This window comes from Rattus rattus, chromosome 12, assembly GCF_011064425.1.
Source record: "Rattus rattus isolate New Zealand chromosome 12, Rrattus_CSIRO_v1, whole genome shotgun sequence".
NCBI lineage: Eukaryota > Metazoa > Chordata > Mammalia > Rodentia > Muridae > Rattus > Rattus rattus.
Window position 1 is genome coordinate 124,366 of NC_046165.1, and position 10,233 is coordinate 134,598.

Genomic DNA, 10,233 nt, shown 5'->3' on the forward strand with positions numbered 1-10,233 from the left:
AGTTTTATGTCTAATAACCTTTATTATGATAAAAGATTTACTTTGATATTATTAAGTAATATGACTAAAATTTTGTCTACATAAGCCTTTAGAAGCACTGCCAAATAATGCTCAAGAAATATTCTAATTCATATAAACATGGAAAAATTATACAAACACACATACACATATTCTTTGAGATTAGATATAATATACTCATTATCAATTCTTGGCTCTGATATACTGCCATCATTTAGGGAGATAAGGAAATTGTATGAGTTGGAATCCAGTTATAAAAAGTAGTTTATCATGACCACTTTTTTCCTTTAAACTAGCAAGTATGATGATATTATCTATCAAAATATGCTGAATTCTATAACTTGTAAAAAAAATCCCTCCTCCTATTTGTATTCACCTAAGTATTGTAATCATGGTGGTTAAATTCTGACATAAAGTAGTTATCCTCTTTAGGTTTATTGTTGTGATCTTTGTGACTACAGGACCAGGTGATTCTTAAGCCACTGGAACTGGTTTGGGAACAAATTAAGGGGTGACTATTAGTGCTAGAGAAGATAGGGATGCTATATGAAGGTCTTCATACATACTTATTGTATTTGCACATAATAGAACAATGCCAATGGAAGAAAGGACAGTAAATTTCTTCTGATAAGTGAGATGAATGTGACAATTTCACTGAGAATTGAACTGTAAGACAAGCAATTTATATTCAGCTGACTCCAGTTTTTTCCCTACCCTAATATATTGCAAGAGACTGAGTGAAAATATGATGCACTCTTTCCAGCTATGATGGTAGATTAGAAGCTCCTTTTACAAGAGGGAGGAAAGAGGAGTCTTTGTGAGATGTAACAGTCCATATCCAAAGATAGACAAAAGACAACAGGCATTAGAAAATTTTACAAAGGGACTTGAAGAATTGTTGGGAAATATGGGGAAAACTAGAAAAATATAACAGACAAAGGAAAGTCTTCAAAGTGAAATTGCTTTAGAAAACCCCCATTTGGGACTCCATTCCTTTATTCCTTCTACAATTGCTTAGACCTTGTAGACCTGACAAAAGGACTGAGGATTATTACCATTATTATTGGTATGAATAGCTATTGAATTTCTTGCCCGGGGTATTGCTGAATCTCCAAAGTGAGACATTTAAAGGATCATAAAGATTGTGAAAATGGAAGAAGATAAAAAATATGCAGGGGAAAATATCCAGTTAGCTATAGCTGTACAAGTTATAGTCAAAGAGAATTACTGAAAACTTAGAATAAGTATCATTTGCCCCCATCTTTGTGATGAATAATATTTAGTCTCAGCTACTTTATTCATAATCACGGTGGAAAACTACTTTCAGCAGTGCCTATATGAGTAGAGGGATTCCAATCCACAAACAGGGCTACATTGGCTGGCATACCAGCATAAAGAGAGAGAGAAGGAAGTTTGACTGGGGGCATTGTACAGAGGCAAGTTGAATAGAGATAAAACTAAAGAAGCCAGACATGGGTGAAGACATAAGTGTCCAGATTATAGAGAAGGTACTAGAAATTTAGAACAGATTGCTAGATAGTTTGAGGCCAAGTGGAGCAATTTATTCAAAACTGAGTGAAACTAGTTTGAGTCAGTCAAGTTGGAGGGGAGTTTTGAGCAGGATAGCTGAGTTAAATCAGTCATTCAGAGTTCAACTGGAAATGGTCAGCTAATTCAGCTTGACGGGGAGGGGAGGGAATTGGGGCTTATGGACAGGAAACCAGGAAGGGGAATAACATTTGAAAGGTAAGTAAAGAAATATATCTAGAGGCCGCTGATACTGCCACCGTGGTGCAGAGCCCCAGTCCGAGTCATGGCCAAGAGGAGGGAGGAGAATGAGGTGGAGGAGGTGGAGGAGGCGCTGGGTCGCGGGTCGCGGGTTGTCAATATTTAAATAGACCATATCATGCGTGAGTACAAGCTAGTGGTCCTTGGTTCAGGAGGTGTGGGAAAGTCTGATCTGACAGTTCAGCTTGTTCAGGTAATTTTATTTTCAAAAATATGACCCAATGATAGAAGATTCTTACATAAAGCAAGTCAAAGTAGATTACCAACAGTGTAAGTTGGCAATCCTGGACACCGCAGGGACAGAGCAATTTACAGCAATGAGGGCTTTGTATTTGAAGAATGGCCAAGGGTTTGCACTAGTTTATTCAAGTACTGCTCAGTCTACATTTAATGACTTATAAGACTTGAGAGAACAGATTTTATGGGTTAACGACACAGAAGCTGTTCCAATGATTTTGGTTAGCAATAAATGTGACCTGGAAGGTGAGCGGGTACTTGGCAAAGAACAAGACCAGGATTTAGCAAGACAGTGGTGTAACTGTGCCTTTTCAGAATCTTCTGCAAAGTCAAAGATCAACGTTGATGAGATATTTTATGACCTGGTCAGACATATAAATAGAAAAACACCAGTGAAAAAGAAGAAGCCTAAAGGGAAATCATGTCTGCTGCTCTCGACCTGAAGTCAGCAGCAGCTCTGAGTCAGATTACAGAAATGAAGAACTGTTGTCTAATTGGAAAGTGCCAGCATTCCAGACATCAAAACCTAAATCTGAAGAGGCTTCTCCCGTTTTATATATTATGTGAAGAGTTTAGATCTTATATTGGTTTGCACAAATTCCCTGGAGAAAAGTTGCTCTGTGTATATCTCCTGGAAATAAGGTAGTATTTCTCCTTTGCAATAGCAGTTATAAGAGATGTGAAATAAGATACTTGACTCTAATGCAATTATACAGAAGAGCATGGATGCATTTCAAATGTTAGATGTTACTACTATAATTAAATGATTTCACATTGACATTTTTATCATGACTCCACCCTGCCAAGCACTAAAAAGCTGAATCATCATACTTTATATCTGTAATGATATAGATTATGAAATCTCCCCTCAAATCATTGCAGCAGATAACTTTTTGAGTCATTGACTTCATTTTATATTTAAAAATTATGAAAATGTCATCTGTCATTACATTCTAATTAAAATTGTTTGTGCATAATGCTTTGGAAAAATGGGTCTTTTATAGGGAAAAACTGGGAAAACTGAGTTTTATGGCTTTCAAAGCTAAAATATATAACATACTAAACCAACTCTAATATTGCTTCTTGTGTTTACTGTCAGATTAAATTACAGATTTTATGGGTGATTAAATTTTAGTATATTTCCAAAAAAAGAAATATATCTAATAAAAATTTAAAAAAAAAGAAATAATTTAAGAAGTTAATATTTATGACCTCTTTGTAATTGTAAAGTTTATACCTACATAAAGTGAGATCATTTTTTTAAGGAAAAAAATATTGGAGGCCTAGATAAAATTCTACAGGGGCAAAAAGCTTCTAGAATGTTGCCTCCATCAGCTGATTAGGGCAATAAAACTTAGAGACAATTAAATGGGTTAAATAAAATTATTTTCATATATGATCATGTTTATATTAGGTTTATCTGAGGAGGAAGAATACACATGTCCTCCTGAATGTGTTTAGGAATGTCCCATATTGACAAAATCATCAAATAAGAGAAATAAAGTAAAATTAAATTAAATTAAATCAACAAGCAAAAATACAACTTTCAGATTTCAACATATCCAGGACAGAAAAAAATCAAGTATACAAATATAACAAATCGTTAAATTGATTGCTGATGGTGTGGCAAACAACTGCAACTACTTTTGAAGTCATTGTGGAGAGGTAAATAAGTAACTGGGAGAGTAAATAAGTAAGTAAATGAGTAAATGAATAAATATATAAATAAGTGAATAATATACTATATGACCCTGCCATTTTACTCTTTCACCTACCACTAAATGACTTGATATTCTGTAGACAGTTAAACCTGTTCATGCATCTTTGTTTAAAATAGCTAGGAAATTGAAAAGACCTAAATGACATTCAAATGAAGAACTGATAATGAAATCACAGAGGAATTCTATTTAGTTATAAAGAAAAATAGGATTTTAAAATTTTCTTTTTGTCTTTTTTTATTAATTGTTCCATTTGTTTACATCTCAGATGATATCCCACTACCTGGTTACACATCCACCAACCCATTCATCCCACATCTGGCTTACATTCTGCCCTTTGCCTGTATGCTCTTTCACCCATCCACACTCTCCTGCCCCACTGCTCTAGCATCGTATTACAGAGCAATAGTCATAAAAACTCTATGTTATTGGTACAGAGACAAGCAGATAGATCAGTGGAACACAATTGAAGACCCAGACATGAACCCACACACTTATTGTCTCTTGATCTTTGACAAAGGAGTAAAACCATCCAATGGAAGAAAGATAGCACTTTCAACAAATGGTGCTGGTTAACTGGAAGTCAGCATGTAGAAGAAGGCAAATGGACCCATTCTTATCACCCTGTACAAAGTTTAAGTCCAAGTGGATCAAGGCCCCCACATCAAACCAGATACACTCAAACTAATAGAAGAAAAATGGGGAAGAGTCTTGGACATATGGGCACTGGGGATAATTTCCTGAACAAAAACCCAATGGCTTATGCTCTAAGATCAAGAATCAACAAAAAACTGCAAAGTTTATGTAAGGCAAAAGACACTCTCATTAGGACAAAACAGCAACCTACAGATTGGGAAAAGATGTTTACCAATCCACATGTGAAAGAGGGCTAATATCCAAACTATACAAAGACCTCTAGAAGTTAGACTCCAGAGAGCCAAATAACCCTGTTAAAAATGGGGTATAGAACTAAACACAACATTCTCAACTGAGGACTATCGAATGGCCAAAAAGCATCTAAAGAAATGTTCAACATCCTTAGTAATCAGGGAAATGCAAATCAAAGCATCCCTGAGATTCCACCTCACACCAGTCAGAATGGCTAATATCAAAAACTCAGGTGACAGCAGATGCTAGCGAGGATGTGGAGAAAGAGGAACACTCGTCCATTGTTGGTTGGATTGCAAACTTGTACAACTACTCTGGAAAACAGTCTCGAGGTTCCTCAGAAAATTGGACATTCAACTACCTGAGGACCCAGCTATAACTCTTTTGGGCATATACCCAAAAGATGTTCTAGCATACAACAAAGATACATGCTCCACTATGTTCATAGCAGCCTTATTTATAATAGCCAGAAGCTGGAAAGAACCCAGATGCCCTTCAACAGAGGAATGGATTAAAGAAATATGGTACATCTATACAATGGAGTGTTACTCTGCTAACAAAAACAATGATTTCATGAAATTCATAGGCAAATGGAATGGACTAGAAAATATCATCCCGAGTGAGGTAACCCAATCACAGAAAAACATACTTTGTATGCACTCATTGATAAGTGGACTTTAGTCCAAAAGCTCAAACTACAAATGATACAATCCACAGACCACAGGAAGCTCAAGAAGAAGGATGACCAAAATGTGGATGCTCTCACTCCTTCTTAAAAGGGGACAAAATATCCATAGGAGGGGATAGGGAAGCAAAGTTTAGAGCAGTGACTGAACGAACGGCCATTCAGAGCCTGCCCCTCATGTGGCATATCTATATCTATATCTATATCTATATCTATATCTATATCTATATCTATATCTATATCTATATCTATATATATATATATATATATATATATATATATGTATATATATCCAGCAAAACTAGATAAGATTGATGAAGCTAAAAAAAAAATGCATGCTGAAAGGATCCGGATAATTATCTCTCCTGAAAGACACAGCCAGAGCATGTCCAATGCAGAGGTTAATGCTAGCAGCAAACCAGTGAACTGAGAACAGGGCCCCCTTGGGGAGAATTAGAAGAAGGATTGAAAGAGTTGAAGGAGTTTGCAAGCCAGTGCCAACCAACCAGATCTTCCAGAGACTAAACCACTACTGAAAGACTGTACAGGGACTGACTCAGGACTCCTACTGCATATGTAGCAGAGAATAGCCTTGTTGGGGCACCATTGGAAGGGGAATCCCTTGGTTCTGCCAAGGTTGGACCCCCAGTGCAGGGGAATATGAGGGGGCGGGCAGTAAGGGTGATAGATGTTGGGAATACTCGTACGGGGGGGGGGAAGACTGGGGCTTATGGACAGGAAACTGGGAAAAGGAATAACATTTGAAATGTAAGTAAAGAAATACACCTAATAAAAAATTTAAAAAAGTGACTTCATGAAATTTGCAGAGAAGAGGATGGAAGTAGAAAATATCCTGTGAGGTAACCCAAACACAAAAGAACACGTATGGTATGTACACGCTGATAAGTGAATATTTACCCAAAAGCTCACAATGTCATGATTCAATCCACGGACCACATGAAGATTAGAAGGAAGCAAGACCAGGTCCTTGATGTTTCAGTTCTGCATTGAGGCGGGAGCAGGACTATTGTGGAAGGTGGAGGGAGAGGGGCACAGGAGAGGAAGAGAGGAGGAAGAGAAAATAACGGCGCAGTATCAGGAACTGGAGGATATGTGAGAGAATTTCAGAAGGTCTGAAACAAAAATATGTATCAGGGCAGGGATAAGGAACTGGGAATAGCCACTGAAGGTTCCCAGACAAGAGGAAAACGTGAAGCTCCATGACCCAATGTGGATTAAGCCAAAGTGCACAGAGGGAGAGGAGATACAACATGTAGAGATCACCTCCAGTAGATAGGCACAAGTGCCTGTATAGGGATGAGGCCACCTGCCAATCGCTAATTTTTAACTCAGAAATGTTCCTGTCCAAAGAAAGAACAGGGTTAAAAAATAGAATAGAGGGTGAAAAAAGGGTTGGCCTGGGACTGCCCCACCTGGGGATCCATCATGTCTGCAGACATCAAAACCCAACACTGTTCTCGTGATCAAGAGGCACTTGCTGACAGGATCTTGATGTGTCAGTTCCTTGGGAGGTCCAACCAGCAAGTGACCAATGCAGATGTGGATGCTTGGATTTTGAATTTTTTATGTAAATAGATGGAACTAAAAAATATTGATTACCTTAACTCAGAGAAAGAAAGACAAACAACACATTTTCTTTTTATCTTCTTCCATCCAGATAAATAAAAAGGTATGACAGTGATGGGTATCTACTGTAGAGAAGGGGATATCAGGATATAGGTGCTATTTAGAGAGAAGTAGAAATAATGGGAGGTTGTTTGATTGCAGAGAGGAATGGGAAATCAATGTAGAGAGAGGAGTGGGAAGAGAGAAAAATACCAATAATAATGTTTGAAAAAGACATCAAAAATCATACAATTTCTGAAATACACACACATACACATACAAATGCACACCTTAAGCCCAAGACACTCAATTCTTTTGGTATTGCCCTTACTTGCTTCCCAGAAACTGAAAGTAAATCTCTATTGATGAAGACATCTGGTTTAGTGACACAGAAATTGGATGAATAGAGCTCAATTTGAACTAGAAGATTACTTCCTGGGGACTAGCTTTGGTAACATAGAACTGTCCAATCTAAGTTACCGACAGTGGAAAACTGTTGTAGCCAGCTGTGACACTCATGAATCACAATAATAACCAGAAAGGCAAGCTATCCTTAAAGATGCAATAGTGCTACTTACATTAAGCCAATAAACAATAACTACAAAATAGTTCTTCAATCCCTATCAATAAGGGAAATTAATGTCTGATTCTATAAACAGACTCAACTATGAGTTTCTTTTGAGATTATGAAGCCTAGAGGAGAATATACTAGTCACAACTACACAAATTAGTATACTATCTAACTGCATACTTAGTACTTACTACATCAGCCACAGATAAATGTTACTCTTTTTATAGCAGATGAAGACAATTACAGAACTCTATGGCTGGTCTTAATAGAGAGAACAGCTGATGGTGAAGTAAGAGCTACAATTTATCCACCTACATTACAAACTCTGCTAAAAGTTCAGGGAATGGATTGGAAGAGAATAAAAGTCTGTTCTAATAACCAGAGTACAAGTAAGGCTGTGATAATATTGTAACTTCTTTGCATGACTGGAAAGAGGCACTGTAAATCTCAACAATATAGTTTTAAAACAGAGCTAAAAATGATACCACATGACACAACAATATAGAGGAGGAAATTTTCAAGTATCACATACCTAAATGAATAGTTATGGAAAATTATTGATCACTCAGAACAGAATCATAGTTGCAATGAGTATTATTGAATTAAAGGAAAAGAGACCATTAATTTGAGAGGGAATAGGGGGAATAATGTGAGTGGTTGGAGAGAGATGAGGTAAATAATGTAATTACAGCACTTATATACAAAATGTCAAATATTAACTGAAGTAAATAAAAAATAATCATTTTGCTATATATAAAAATGAAGTTTATCATTTTAAAGTAATATAATCAAATATAAAGAAAAGCATGCATAACATGAATGATAGACTATCAACTATGGACATGAATATCCATGTCTTCCTTACTATTTGTTTACATTGATGATTCTGAGAGGCACATGAGATATTAGGTGCTTGAAATTTAAAGTTGAAATTTGTAATTCTACAAATTATCAATGGGTCCTAGCAAATGCATAATAATAATGATAGGTGAGGTACAATAAGTAGTATGAATTCAATCTATGTACTTTGGATAACTTTGTTCTAAGAAATAATATTTATGTGACTTCTTTTTACATGAGCTTTCTTTCAAGTATTTTCTTTAGTGCAACACTGACATCCTTATTCCTCAAACTGTAGATCAAAGGGTTCAGCATGGGAACAACAGTAGTATAAAACACAGATGACACTTTTCCTTGGTCCATTGAATTCACTGATGATGGCTGTAAGTACATGAATGCAGCAGAACCATAGAAGATAGCAACAGCAGAGATGTGGGAACTTCAAGTACTGAAGGCTTTGGATCTGCCATCCCTTGAGTGAATATGAAGGATGCTGGCAATAATGGAGATGTAGGAAATAATAATGGTCAGAATTGGGACCAAGATATTTAAGGTACCAAAAAATAGAATCAATATTTCACTGATATAGGTATTAGAGGATGCAAGTTTCAGGACGGGAAGAAGATCACAGAAATAGTGGTTAATCACATCTAGTTTGCAGAACTGAATCCTAGACATAAAGCCAGTGTTTACAGATGCACAGAATACAGCAAAAATGTATACCCCTGAAACAAGAGAACAGTACATCTGATAAGACATGATTACATTGTAAAGCAAAGGGTTACAGATGGCAACATATCTATCGTATGCCATTGCAGCTAGTGTGTAGCACTCAGCAATGCCAAAAGTGGTGAAGAAGTAGAGCTGAGTCATGCACCCAAGGTAGGAGATGATGTTCTTCTCTGTCACAAAGTTCATCAGCATTTTAGGGGTAACAACAGTTGACTGACAGAAGTCAATGAAGGACAGACTGCTGAGAAAATAGTACATGGGTGTGTGCAGGTGGGAACTGAGCCCAATTAATATGATCATGCCCAGGTTCCCTGCCACAGTTATCAGATAGCTTCCTGTGAAGAAGAGGAAGAGTGGCATCTGGAGTTCTGGTTTCTCTGAGAGCCCAGCCAAGAAGAACTCAGTTACTGTGCAATGGTTTCCTGCTGCCATAGCCTCCATTCTTATCCTGAAAGAGTAAAACCATCATAAGCCTGTTATAGTAAGTTTATTATTCTTTTCTGTGTATACAACCTACCTATATAAATTATTTATGCATTAGTACACCTTTGTCATATATATAATTACCTTAACTGTATAATTTTAGATAAATAAAATTTATCTTATTATTATTTTAAAAATATACCTAAATTAAGACTGCACTTCATATAACATATTATTACTGAATTCATGTTTTAAAGTTTATCATCATTGCAAAAGAAAGATCTCAAAATTAAGATTTAGAGTGTGTATTATTGCAAAAGAAAAATTGTAAGACTTTGTTGTGGAAGTAAGCTTTCCCTAAAAACAGTGAATGATTTGCCATAATCTAACTTCACTAGGGTAAATCAAGAGCCCTTACTTTTAGACATTCCCATTTTTAATACTTATCATACATAATGTCTTTAAATACCTACATTTAAAAATTAATTGACAACTGGAGCATTCTCTGAATTAAGTTCTGGAAACATGATGCTACTAGGATTAAGTACTTTTCACATGATGCTACTAGGATTAAGTGCTGGGTACACATTGATACTGTAATTATGTACTAGACACATGATGCTATTTGGAAGGGGATCTGCCTTGAGAACCTATTCTTGAATGGAACATAGTCAACCACTAGTGGTTACTTAGTGGGGCCATAAAGA

The 10,233-nt window shown here is 36.4% G+C and overlaps 2 pseudogenes; one reads left to right on the forward strand and one right to left on the reverse strand.

The window, feature by feature from the left end:
- The first annotated feature begins 1,893 nt into the window (after nt 1–1,893).
- Nucleotides 1,894–2,513, forward strand: LOC116913533 (annotated as a pseudogene).
- Nucleotides 2,514–8,602: 6,089 nt separating this feature from the next.
- On the reverse strand, nt 8,603–9,544 carry LOC116913602 (annotated as a pseudogene).
- Between the last annotated feature and the right edge of the window lie 689 nt (nt 9,545–10,233).